This window comes from Dendrobates tinctorius, unplaced genomic scaffold, assembly GCF_039654945.1.
Source record: "Dendrobates tinctorius isolate UK_male_01 unplaced genomic scaffold, ASM3965494v1 ptg000083l, whole genome shotgun sequence".
Taxonomy (NCBI): domain Eukaryota; kingdom Metazoa; phylum Chordata; class Amphibia; order Anura; family Dendrobatidae; genus Dendrobates; species Dendrobates tinctorius.
In genome coordinates, this window is record NW_027361751.1 from 33,541,542 (window position 1) to 33,555,245 (window position 13,704).

The 13,704-nt window shown below is 44.9% G+C and overlaps 1 protein-coding gene across 2 annotated transcripts in view; it reads left to right on the forward strand.

Moving 5' to 3' along the window:
• The window catches only part of LOC141097192 (3',5'-cyclic-AMP phosphodiesterase 4D), a 1,243,227-nt gene that overhangs the window by 335,469 nt on the left and 894,054 nt on the right, over positions 1-13,704 (forward strand). The window lies entirely within an intron of this gene.

Here is a 13,704-nt window from a genome sequence, read left to right on the forward strand (position 1 = left end):
AGACTGATATGTAATGGACTTCTATACCCCACCCTGGACATGTCACTATCCCCAGACTAAGAGGAGACTGATATGTAATGGACTTCTATACCCCACCCTGGACATGTCACTATCCTCAGACTAAGAGGAGACTGATATGTAATGGACTTCTATACTCCACCCTGGACATGTCACTATCCCCAGACTAAGAGGAGACTGATATGTAATGGACTTCTATACCCCACCCTGGACATGTCACTATCCCCAGACTAAGAGGAGACTGATATGTAATGGACTTCTATACTCCACCCTGGACATGTCACTATCCCCAGACTAAGAGGAGACTGATATGTAATGGACTTCTATACCCCACCCTGGACATGTCACTATCCCCAGACTAAGAGGAGACTGATATGTAATGGACTTCTATACTCCACCCTGGACATGTCACTATCCCCAGACTAAGAGGAGACTGATATGTAATGGACTTCTATACTCCACCCTGGACATGTCACTATCCCCAGACTAAGAGGAGACTGATATGTAATGGACTTCTATACCCCACCCTGGACATGTCACTATCCCCAGACTAAGAGGAGACTGATATGTAATGGACTTCTATACTCCACCCTGGACATGTCACTATCCCCAGACTAAGAGGAGACTGATATGTAATGGATTTCTATACTCCACCCTGGACATGTCCCTATCCCCAGACTAAGAGGAGACTGATATGTAATGGACTTCTATACCCCACCCTGGACATGTCACTATCCCCAGACTAAGAGGAGACTGATATGTAATGGACTTCTATACCCCACCCTGGACATGTCACTATCCTCAGACTAAGAGGAGACTGATATGTAATGGACTTCTATACCCCACCCTGGACATGTCACTATCCCCAGACTAAGAGGAGACTGATATGTAATGGACTTCTATACCCCACCCTGGACATGTCACTATCCCCAGACTAAGAGGAGACTGATATGTAATGGACTTATATACCCCTCCCTGGACATGTCACTATCCCCAGACTAAGAGGAGACTGATATGTAATGGACTTCTATACTCCACCCTGGACATGTCACTATCCTCAGACTAAGAGGAGACTGATATGTAATGGACTTCTATACTCCACCCTGGACATGTCACTATCCCCAGACTAAGAGGAGACTGATATGTAATGGACTTCTATACCCCACCCTGGACATGTCACTATCCCCAGACTAAGAGGAGACTGATATGTAATGGACTTATATACCCCTCCCTGGACATGTCACTATCCCCAGACTAAGAGGAGACTGATATGTAATGGACTTCTATACTCCACCCTGGACATGTCACTATCCCCAGACTAAGAGGAGACTGATATGTAATGGACTTCTATACCCCACCCTGGACATGTCACTATCCTCAGACTAAGAGGAGACTGATATGTAATGGACTTCTATACTCCACCCTGGACATGTCACTATCCCCAGACTAAGAGGAGACTGATATGTAATGGACTTCTATACTCCACCCTGGACATGTCACTATCCCCAGACTAAGAGGAGACTGATATGTAATGGACTTCTATACTCCACCCTGGACATGTCACTATCCCCAGACTAAGAGGAGACTGATATGTAATGGACTTCTATACCCCACCCTGGACATGTCACTATCCTCAGACTAAGAGGAGACTGATATGTAATGGACTTCTATACCCCACCCTGGACATGTCACTATCCTCAGACTAAGAGGAGACTGATATGTAATGGACTTCTATACTCCACCCTGGACATGTCACTATCCTCAGACTAAGAGGAGACTGATATGTAATGGACTTCTATACCCCACCCTGGACATGTCACTATCCCCAGACTAAGAGGAGACTGATATGTAATGGACTTCTATACTCCACCCTGGACATGTCACTATCCCCAGACTAAGAGGAGACTGATATGTAATGGACTTCTATACTCCACCCTGGACATGTCACTATCCCCAGACTAAGAGGAGACTGATATGTAATGGACTTCTATACTCCACCCTGGACATGTCACTATCCCCAGACTAAGAGGAGACTGATATGTAATGGACTTCTATACTCCACCCTGGACATGTCACTATCCCCAGACTAAGAGGAGACTGATATGTAATGGACTTCTATACCCCACCCTGGACATGTCACTATCCCCAGACTAAGAGGAGACTGATATGTAATGGACTTCTATACTCCACCCTGGACATGTCACTATCCTCAGACTAAGAGGAGACTGATATGTAATGGACTTCTATACCCCACCCTGGACATGTCACTATCCCCAGACTAAGAGGAGACTGATATGTAATGGACTTCTATACCCCACCCTGGACATGTCACTATCCTCAGACTAAGAGGAGACTGATATGTAATGGACTTCTATACTCCACCCTGGACATGTCACTATCCTCAGACTAAGAGGAGACTGATATGTAATGGACTTCTATACTCCACCCTGGACATGTCACTATCCTCAGACTAAGAGGAGACTGATATGTAATGGACTTCTATACTCCACCCTGGACATGTCACTATCCTCAGACTAAGAGGAGACTGATATGTAATGGACTTCTATACCCCACCCTGGACATGTCACTATCCCCAGACTAAGAGGAGACTGATATGTAATGGACTTCTATACCCCACCCTGGACATGTCACTATCCTCAGACTAAGAGGAGACTGATATGTAATGGACTTCTATACCCCACCCTGGACATGTCACTATCCCCAGACTAAGAGGAGACTGATATGTAATGGACTTCTATACTCCACCCTGGACATGTCACTATCCTCAGACTAAGAGGAGACTGATATGTAATGGACTTCTATACCCCACCCTGGACATGTCACTATCCCCAGACTAAGAGGAGACTGATATGTAATGGACTTCTATACCCCACCCTGGACATGTCACTATCCCCAGACTAAGAGGAGACTGATATGTAATGGACTTCTATACCCCACCCTGGACATGTCACTATCCTCAGACTAAGAGGAGACTGATATGTAATGGACTTCTATACTCCACCCTGGACATGTCACTATCCTCAGACTAAGAGGAGACTGATATGTAATGGACTTCTATACTCCACCCTGGACATGTCACTATCCTCAGACTAAGAGGAGACTGATATGTAATGGACTTCTATACTCCACCCTGGACATGTCACTATCCCCAGACTAAGAGGAGACTGATATGTAATGGACTTCTATACCCCACCCTGGACATGTCACTATCCTCAGACTAAGAGGAGACTGATATGTAATGGACTTCTATACCCCACCCTGGACATGTCACTATCCCCAGACTAAGAGGAGACTGATATGTAATGGACTTCTATACTCCACCCTGGACATGTCACTATCCTCAGACTAAGAGGAGACTGATATGTAATGGACTTCTATACTCCACCCTGGACATGTCACTATCCCCAGACTAAGAGGAGACTGATATGTAATGGACTTCTATACCCCACCCTGGACATGTCACTATCCTCAGACTAAGAGGAGACTGATATGTAATGGACTTCTATACCCCACCCTGGACATGTCACTATCCTCAGACTAAGAGGAGACTGATATGTAATGGACTTCTATACTCCACCCTGGACATGTCACTATCCCCAGACTAAGAGGAGACTGATATGTAATGGACTTCTATACCCCACCCTGGACATGTCACTATCCCCAGACTAAGAGGAGACTGATATGTAATGGACTTCTATACTCCACCCTGGACATGTCACTATCCTCAGACTAAGAGGAGACTGATATGTAATGGACTTCTATACCCCACCCTGGACATGTCACTATCCCCAGACTAAGAGGAGACTGATATGTAATGGACTTCTATACCCCACCCTGGACATGTCACTATCCTCAGACTAAGAGGAGACTGATATGTAATGGACTTCTATACCCCACCCTGGACATGTCACTATCCTCAGACTAAGAGGAGACTGATATGTAATGGACTTCTATACCCCACCCTGGACATGTCACTATCCTCAGACTAAGAGGAGACTGATATGTAATGGACTTCTATACCCCACCCTGGACATGTCACTATCCTCAGACTAAGAGGAGACTGATATGTAATGGACTTCTATACTCCACCCTGGACATGTCACTATCCCCAGACTAAGAGGAGACTGATATGTAATGGACTTCTATACCCCACCCTGGACATGTCACTATCCTCAGACTAAGAGGAGACTGATATGTAATGGACTTCTATACCCCACCCTGGACATGTCACTATCCTCAGACTAAGAGGAGACTGATATGTAATGGACTTCTATACTCCACCCTGGACATGTCACTATCCTCAGACTAAGAGGAGACTGATATGTAATGGACTTCTATACTCCACCCTGGACATGTCACTATCCTCAGACTAAGAGGAGACTGATATGTAATGGACTTCTATACTCCACCCTGGACATGTCACTATCCCCAGACTAAGAGGAGACTGATATGTAATGGACTTCTATACTCCACCCTGGACATGTCACTATCCTCAGACTAAGAGGAGACTGATATGTAATGGACTTCTATACCCCACCCTGGACATGTCACTATCCCCAGACTAAGAGGAGACTGATATGTAATGGACTTCTATACCCCACCCTGGACATGTCACTATCCCCAGACTAAGAGGAGACTGATATGTAATGGACTTCTATACCCCACCCTGGACATGTCACTATCCCCAGACTAAGAGGAGACTGATATGTAATGGACTTCTATACGCCACCCTGGACATGTCACTATCCTCAGACTAAGAGGAGACTGATATGTAATGGACTTCTATACCCCACCCTGGACATGTCACTATCCTCAGACTAAGAGGAGACTGATATGTAATGGACTTCTATACCCCACCCTGGACATGTCACTATCCCCAGACTAAGAGGAGACTGATATGTAATGGACTTCTATACTCCACCCTGGACATGTCACTATCCCCAGACTAAGAGGAGACTGATATGTAATGGACTTCTATACCCCACCCTGGACATGTCACTATCCCCAGACTAAGAGGAGACTGATATGTAATGGACTTCTATACTCCACCCTGGACATGTCACTATCCCCAGACTAAGAGGAGACTGATATGTAATGGACTTCTATACTCCACCCTGGACATGTCACTATCCTCAGACTAAGAGGAGACTGATATGTAATGGACTTCTATACCCCACCCTGGACATGTCACTATCCCCAGACTAAGAGGAGACTGATATGTAATGGACTTCTATACCCCACCCTGGACATGTCACTATCCCCAGACTAAGAGGAGACTGATATGTAATGGACTTCTATACTCCACCCTGGACATGTCACTATCCTCAGACTAAGAGGAGACTGATATGTAATGGACTTCTATACCCCACCCTGGACATGTCACTATCCTCAGACTAAGAGGAGACTGATATGTAATGGACTTCTATACTCCACCCTGGACATGTCACTATCCCCAGACTAAGAGGAGACTGATATGTAATGGACTTCTATACCCCACCCTGGACATGTCACTATCCCCAGACTAAGAGGAGACTGATATGTAATGGACTTCTATACTCCACCCTGGACATGTCACTATCCCCAGACTAAGAGGAGACTGATATGTAATGGACTTCTATACCCCACCCTGGACATGTCACTATCCCCAGACTAAGAGGAGACTGATATGTAATGGACTTCTATACTCCACCCTGGACATGTCACTATCCTCAGACTAAGAGGAGACTGATATGTAATGGACTTCTATACTCCACCCTGGACATGTCACTATCCTCAGACTAAGAGGAGACTGATATGTAATGGACTTCTATACCCCACCCTGGACATGTCACTATCCCCAGACTAAGAGGAGACTGATATGTAATGGACTTCTATACCCCACCCTGGACATGTCACTATCCTCAGACTAAGAGGAGACTGATATGTAATGGACTTCTATACTCCACCCTGGACATGTCACTATCCCCAGACTAAGAGGAGACTGATATGTAATGGACTTCTATACCCCACCCTGGACATGTCACTATCCTCAGACTAAGAGGAGACTGATATGTAATGGACTTCTATACTCCACCCTGGACATGTCACTATCCTCAGACTAAGAGGAGACTGATATGTAATGGACTTCTATACCCCACCCTGGACATGTCACTATCCCCAGACTAAGAGGAGACTGATATGTAATGGACTTCTATACCCCACCCTGGACATGTCACTATCCTCAGACTAAGAGGAGACTGATATGTAATGGACTTCTATACTCCACCCTGGACATGTCACTATCCCCAGACTAAGAGGAGACTGATATGTAATGGACTTCTATACCCCACCCTGGACATGTCACTATCCCCAGACTAAGAGGAGACTGATATGTAATGGACTTCTATACCCCACCCTGGACATGTCACTATCCTCAGACTAAGAGGAGACTGATATGTAATGGACTTCTATACCCCACCCTGGACATGTCACTATCCTCAGACTAAGAGGAGACTGATATGTAATGGACTTCTATACTCCACCCTGGACATGTCACTATCCCCAGACTAAGAGGAGACTGATATGTAATGGACTTCTATACCCCACCCTGGACATGTCACTATCCCCAGACTAAGAGGAGACTGATATGTAATGGACTTCTATACTCCACCCTGGACATGTCACTATCCCCAGACTAAGAGGAGACTGATATGTAATGGACTTCTATACTCCACCCTGGACATGTCACTATCCTCAGACTAAGAGGAGACTGATATGTAATGGACTTCTATACTCCACCCTGGACATGTCACTATCCCCAGACTAAGAGGAGACTGATATGTAATGGACTTCTATACTCCACCCTGGACATGTCACTATCCTCAGACTAAGAGGAGACTGATATGTAATGGACTTCTATACCCCACCCTGGACATGTCACTATCCCCAGACTAAGAGGAGACTGATATGTAATGGACTTCTATACTCCACCCTGGACATGTCACTATCCCCAGAATAAGAGGAGACTGATATGTAATGGACTTCTATACCCCACCCTGGACATGTCACTATCCCCAGACTAAGAGGAGACTGATATGTAATGGACTTCTATACCCCACCCTGGACATGTCACTATCCCCAGACTAAGAGGAGACTGATATGTAATGGACTTCTATACTCCACCCTGGACATGTCACTATCCTCAGACTAAGAGGAGACTGATATGTAATGGACTTCTATACTCCACCCTGGACATGTCACTATCCTCAGACTAAGAGGAGACTGATATGTAATGGACTTCTATACTCCACCCTGGACATGTCACTATCCTCAGACTAAGAGGAGACTGATATGTAATGGACTTCTATACCCCACCCTGGACATGTCACTATCCCCAGACTAAGAGGAGACTGATATGTAATGGACTTCTATACTCCACCCTGGACATGTCACTATCCCCAGACTAAGAGGAGACTGATATGTAATGGACTTCTATACTCCACCCTGGACATGTCACTATCCCCAGACTAAGAGGAGACTGATATGTAATGGACTTCTATACTCCACCCTGGACATGTCACTATCCCCAGACTAAGAGGAGACTGATATGTAATGGACTTCTATACTCCACCCTGGACATGTCACTATCCCCAGACTAAGAGGAGACTGATATGTAATGGACTTCTATACTCCACCCTGGACATGTCACTATCCCCAGACTAAGAGGAGACTGATATGTAATGGACTTCTATACCCCACCCTGGACATGTCACTATCCCCAGACTAAGAGGAGACTGATATGTAATGGACTTCTATACTCCACCCTGGACATGTCACTATCCCCAGACTAAGAGGAGACTGATATGTAATGGACTTCTATACTCCACCCTGGACATGTCACTATCCCCAGACTAAGAGGAGACTGATATGTAATGGACTTCTATACTCCACCCTGGACATGTCACTATCCCCAGACTAAGAGGAGACTGATATGTAATGGACTTCTATACTCCACCCTGGACATGTCACTATCCTCAGACTAAGAGGAGACTGATATGTAATGGACTTCTATACTCCACCCTGGACATGTCACTATCCCCAGACTAAGAGGAGACTGATATGTAATGGACTTCTATACTCCACCCTGGACATGTCAGTATCCCCAGAATAAGAGGAGACTGATATGTAATGGACTTCTATACTCCACCCTGGACATGTCACTATCCTCAGACTAAGAGGAGACTGATATGTAATGGACTTCTATACTCCACCCTGGACATGTCACTATCCTCAGACTAAGAGGAGACTGATATGTAATGGACTTCTATACTCCACCCTGGACATGTCACTATCCCCAGACTAAGAGGAGACTGATATGTAATGGACTTCTATACTCCACCCTGGACATGTCACTATCCCCAGACTAAGAGGAGACTGATATGTAATGGACTTCTATACTCCACCCTGGACATGTCACTATCCCCAGACTAAGAGGAGACTGATATGTAATGGACTTCTATACTCCACCCTGGACATGTCACTATCCTCAGACTAAGAGGAGACTGATATGTAATGGACTTCTATACTCCACCCTGGACATGTCACTATCCCCAGACTAAGAGGAGACTGATATGTAATGGACTTCTATACTCCACCCTGGACATGTCACTATCCTCAGACTAAGAGGAGACTGATATGTAATGGACTTCTATACTCCACCCTGGACATGTCACTATCCTCAGACTAAGAGGAGACTGATATGTAATGGACTTCTATACTCCACCCTGGACATGTCACTATCCTCAGACTAAGAGGAGACTGATATGTAATGGACTTCTATACTCCACCCTGGACATGTCACTATCCCCAGACTAAGAGGAGACTGATATGTAATGGACTTCTATACTCCACCCTGGACATGTCACTATCCTCAGACTAAGAGGAGACTGATATGTAATGGACTTCTATACCCCACCCTGGACATGTCACTATCCCCAGACTAAGAGGAGACTGATATGTAATGGACTTCTATACTCCACCCTGGACATGTCACTATCCTCAGACTAAGAGGAGACTGATATGTAATGGACTTCTATACCCCACCCTGGACATGTCACTATCCCCAGACTAAGAGGAGACTGATATGTAATGGACTTCTATACCCCACCCTGGACATGTCACTATCCTCAGACTAAGAGGAGACTGATATGTAATGGACTTCTATACCCCACCCTGGACATGTCACTATCCTCAGACTAAGAGGAGACTGATATGTAATGGACTTCTATACCCCACCCTGGACATGTCACTATCCCCAGACTAAGAGGAGACTGATATGTAATGGACTTCTATACTCCACCCTGGACATGTCACTATCCCCAGACTAAGAGGAGACTGATATGTAATGGACTTCTATACTCCACCCTGGACATGTCACTATCCTCAGACTAAGAGGAGACTGATATGTAATGGACTTCTATACCCCACCCTGGACATGTCACTATCCCCAGACTAAGAGGAGACTGATATGTAATGGACTTCTATACCCCACCCTGGACATGTCACTATCCTCAGACTAAGAGGAGACTGATATGTAATGGACTTCTATACCCCACCCTGGACATGTCACTATCCTCAGACTAAGAGGAGACTGATATGTAATGGACTTCTATACTCCACCCTGGACATGTCACTATCCTCAGACTAAGAGGAGACTGATATGTAATGGACTTCTATACTCCACCCTGGACATGTCACTATCCCCAGACTAAGAGGAGACTGATATGTAATGGACTTCTATACTCCACCCTGGACATGTCACTATCCTCAGACTAAGAGGAGACTGATATGTAATGGACTTCTATACCCCACCCTGGACATGTCACTATCCCCAGACTAAGAGGAGACTGATATGTAATGGACTTCTATACCCCACCCTGGACATGTCACTATCCTCAGACTAAGAGGAGACTGATATGTAATGGACTTCTATACCCCACCCTGGACATGTCACTATCCTCAGACTAAGAGGAGACTGATATGTAATGGACTTCTATACTCCACCCTGGACATGTCACTATCCTCAGACTAAGAGGAGACTGATATGTAATGGACTTCTATACTCCACCCTGGACATGTCACTATCCCCAGACTAAGAGGAGACTGATATGTAATGGACTTCTATACTCCACCCTGGACATGTCACTATCCTCAGACTAAGAGGAGACTGATATGTAATGGACTTCTATACCCCACCCTGGACATGTCACTATCCTCAGACTAAGAGGAGACTGATATGTAATGGACTTCTATACTCCACCCTGGACATGTCACTATCCTCAGACTAAGAGGAGACTGATATGTAATGGACTTCTATACCCCACCCTGGACATGTCACTATCCCCAGAATAAGAGGAGACTGATATGTAATGGACTTCTATACTCCACCCTGGACATGTCACTATCCTCAGACTAAGAGGAGACTGATATGTAATGGACTTCTATACCCCACCCTGGACATGTCACTATCCTCAGACTAAGAGGAGACTGATATGTAATGGACTTCTATACTCCACCCTGGACATGTCACTATCCTCAGACTAAGAGGAGACTGATATGTAATGGACTTCTATACTCCACCCTGGACATGTCACTATCCTCAGACTAAGAGGAGACTGATATGTAATGGACTTCTATACTCCACCCTGGACATGTCACTATCCCCAGACTAAGAGGAGACTGATATGTAATGGACTTCTATACTCCACCCTGGACATGTCACTATCCTCAGACTAAGAGGAGACTGATATGTAATGGACTTCTATACCCCACCCTGGACATGTCACTATCCCCAGACTAAGAGGAGACTGATATGTAATGGACTTCTATACCCCACCCTGGACATGTCACTATCCCCAGACTAAGAGGAGACTGATATGTAATGGACTTCTATACCCCACCCTGGACATGTCACTATCCTCAGACTAAGAGGAGACTGATATGTAATGGACTTCTATACCCCACCCTGGACATGTCACTATCCCCAGACTAAGAGGAGACTGATATGTAATGGACTTCTATACCCCACCCTGGACATGTCACTATCCTCAGACTAAGAGGAGACTGATATGTAATGGACTTCTATACTCCACCCTGGACATGTCACTATCCCCAGACTAAGAGGAGACTGATATGTAATGGACTTCTATACTCCACCCTGGACATGTCACTATCCTCAGACTAAGAGGAGACTGATATGTAATGGACTTCTATACTCCACCCTGGACATGTCACTATCCCCAGACTAAGAGGAGACTGATATGTAATGGACTTCTATACTCCACCCTGGACATGTCACTATCCCCAGACTAAGAGGAGACTGATATGTAATGGACTTCTATACTCCACCCTGGACATGTCACTATCCTCAGACTAAGAGGAGACTGATATGTAATGGACTTCTATACTCCACCCTGGACATGTCACTATCCCCAGACTAAGAGGAGACTGATATGTAATGGACTTCTATACCCCACCCTGGACATGTCACTATCCCCAGACTAAGAGGAGACTGATATGTAATGGACTTCTATACCCCACCCTGGACATGTCACTATCCTCAGACTAAGAGGAGACTGATATGTAATGGACTTCTATACCCCACCCTGGACATGTCACTATCCTCAGACTAAGAGGAGACTGATATGTAATGGACTTCTATACCCCACCCTGGACATGTCACTATCCTCAGACTAAGAGGAGACTGATATGTAATGGACTTCTATACTCCACCCTGGACATGTCACTATCCCCAGACTAAGAGGAGACTGATATGTAATGGACTTCTATACCCCACCCTGGACATGTCACTATCCTCAGACTAAGAGGAGACTGATATGTAATGGACTTCTATACTCCACCCTGGACATGTCACTATCCTCAGACTAAGAGGAGACTGATATGTAATGGACTTCTATACTCCACCCTGGACATGTCACTATCCTCAGACTAAGAGGAGACTGATATGTAATGGACTTCTATACTCCACCCTGGACATGTCACTATCCCCAGACTAAGAGGAGACTGATATGTAATGGACTTCTATACCCCACCCTGGACATGTCACTATCCCCAGACTAAGAGGAGACTGATATGTAATGGACTTCTATACCCCACCCTGGACATGTCACTATCCTCAGACTAAGAGGAGACTGATATGTAATGGACTTCTATACCCCACCCTGGACATGTCACTATCCTCAGACTAAGAGGAGACTGATATGTAATGGACTTCTATACCCCACCCTGGACATGTCACTATCCTCAGACTAAGAGGAGACTGATATGTAATGGACTTCTATACTCCACCCTGGACATGTCACTATCCCCAGACTAAGAGGAGACTGATATGTAATGGACTTCTATACCCCACCCTGGACATGTCACTATCCCCAGACTAAGAGGAGACTGATATGTAATGGACTTCTATACTCCACCCTGGACATGTCACTATCCTCAGACTAAGAGGAGACTGATATGTAATGGACTTCTATACCCCTCCCTGGACATGTCACTATCCCCAGACTAAGAGGAGACTGATATGTAATGGACTTCTATACTCCACCCTGGACATGTCACTATCCTCAGACTAAGAGGAGACTGATATGTAATGGACTTCTATACTCCACCCTGGACATGTCACTATCCTCAGACTAAGAGGAGACTGATATGTAATGGACTTCTATACTCCACCCTGGACATGTCACTATCCCCAGACTAAGAGGAGACTGATATGTAATGGACTTCTATACCCCACCCTGGACATGTCACTATCCCCAGACTAAGAGGAGACTGATATGTAATGGACTTCTATACTCCACCCTGGACATGTCACTATCCTCAGACTAAGAGGAGACTGATATGTAATGGACTTCTATACCCCACCCTGGACATGTCACTATCCCCAGACTAAGAGGAGACTGATATGTAATGGACTTCTATACCCCACCCTGGACATGTCACTATCCTCAGACTAAGAGGAGACTGATACAGTCATATGTAAAAGTTTGGGCACCCCTATTAATGTTAACCTTTTTTCTTTATAACAATTTTGTTTTTTGCAACAGCTATTTCAGTTTTATATACCTAATAACTGATGGACTCAGTTATATTTCTGGATTCAAATGAGGTTTATTGTACTAACAGAAAATGTGCAATCTGCATTTAAACAAAATTTGACCGGTGCAAAAGTATGGGCACCCTTATCATTTTCTTGATTTGAACACTCCTAACTACTTTTTACTGACTTCCTGAAGCACTAAATTGGTTTTGTAACCTCATTGAGCTTTGAACTTCATAGCCAGGTGTATCAAATCATGAGAAAAGGTATTTAAAGTGGCCACTTGCAAGTAGTTCTCCTATTTGATTCTCCTATGAAGAGTGGCATCATGGGCTCCTCAAAACAACTCTCAAATGATCTGAAAACAAAGATTATTCAACATAGCTTTTCAGGGGAAGGATACAAAAAGTTGTCTCAGAGATTTAACCTGTCAGTTTCCACTGTGAGGAACATAGTAAGGAAATGGAAGAACACAGGTACAGTTCTTGTTAAGCCCAGAAGTGGCAGGCCAAGAAAAATATCAGAAAGGCAGAGAAGAAGAATGGTGAGAACAGTCAAGGACAATCCAC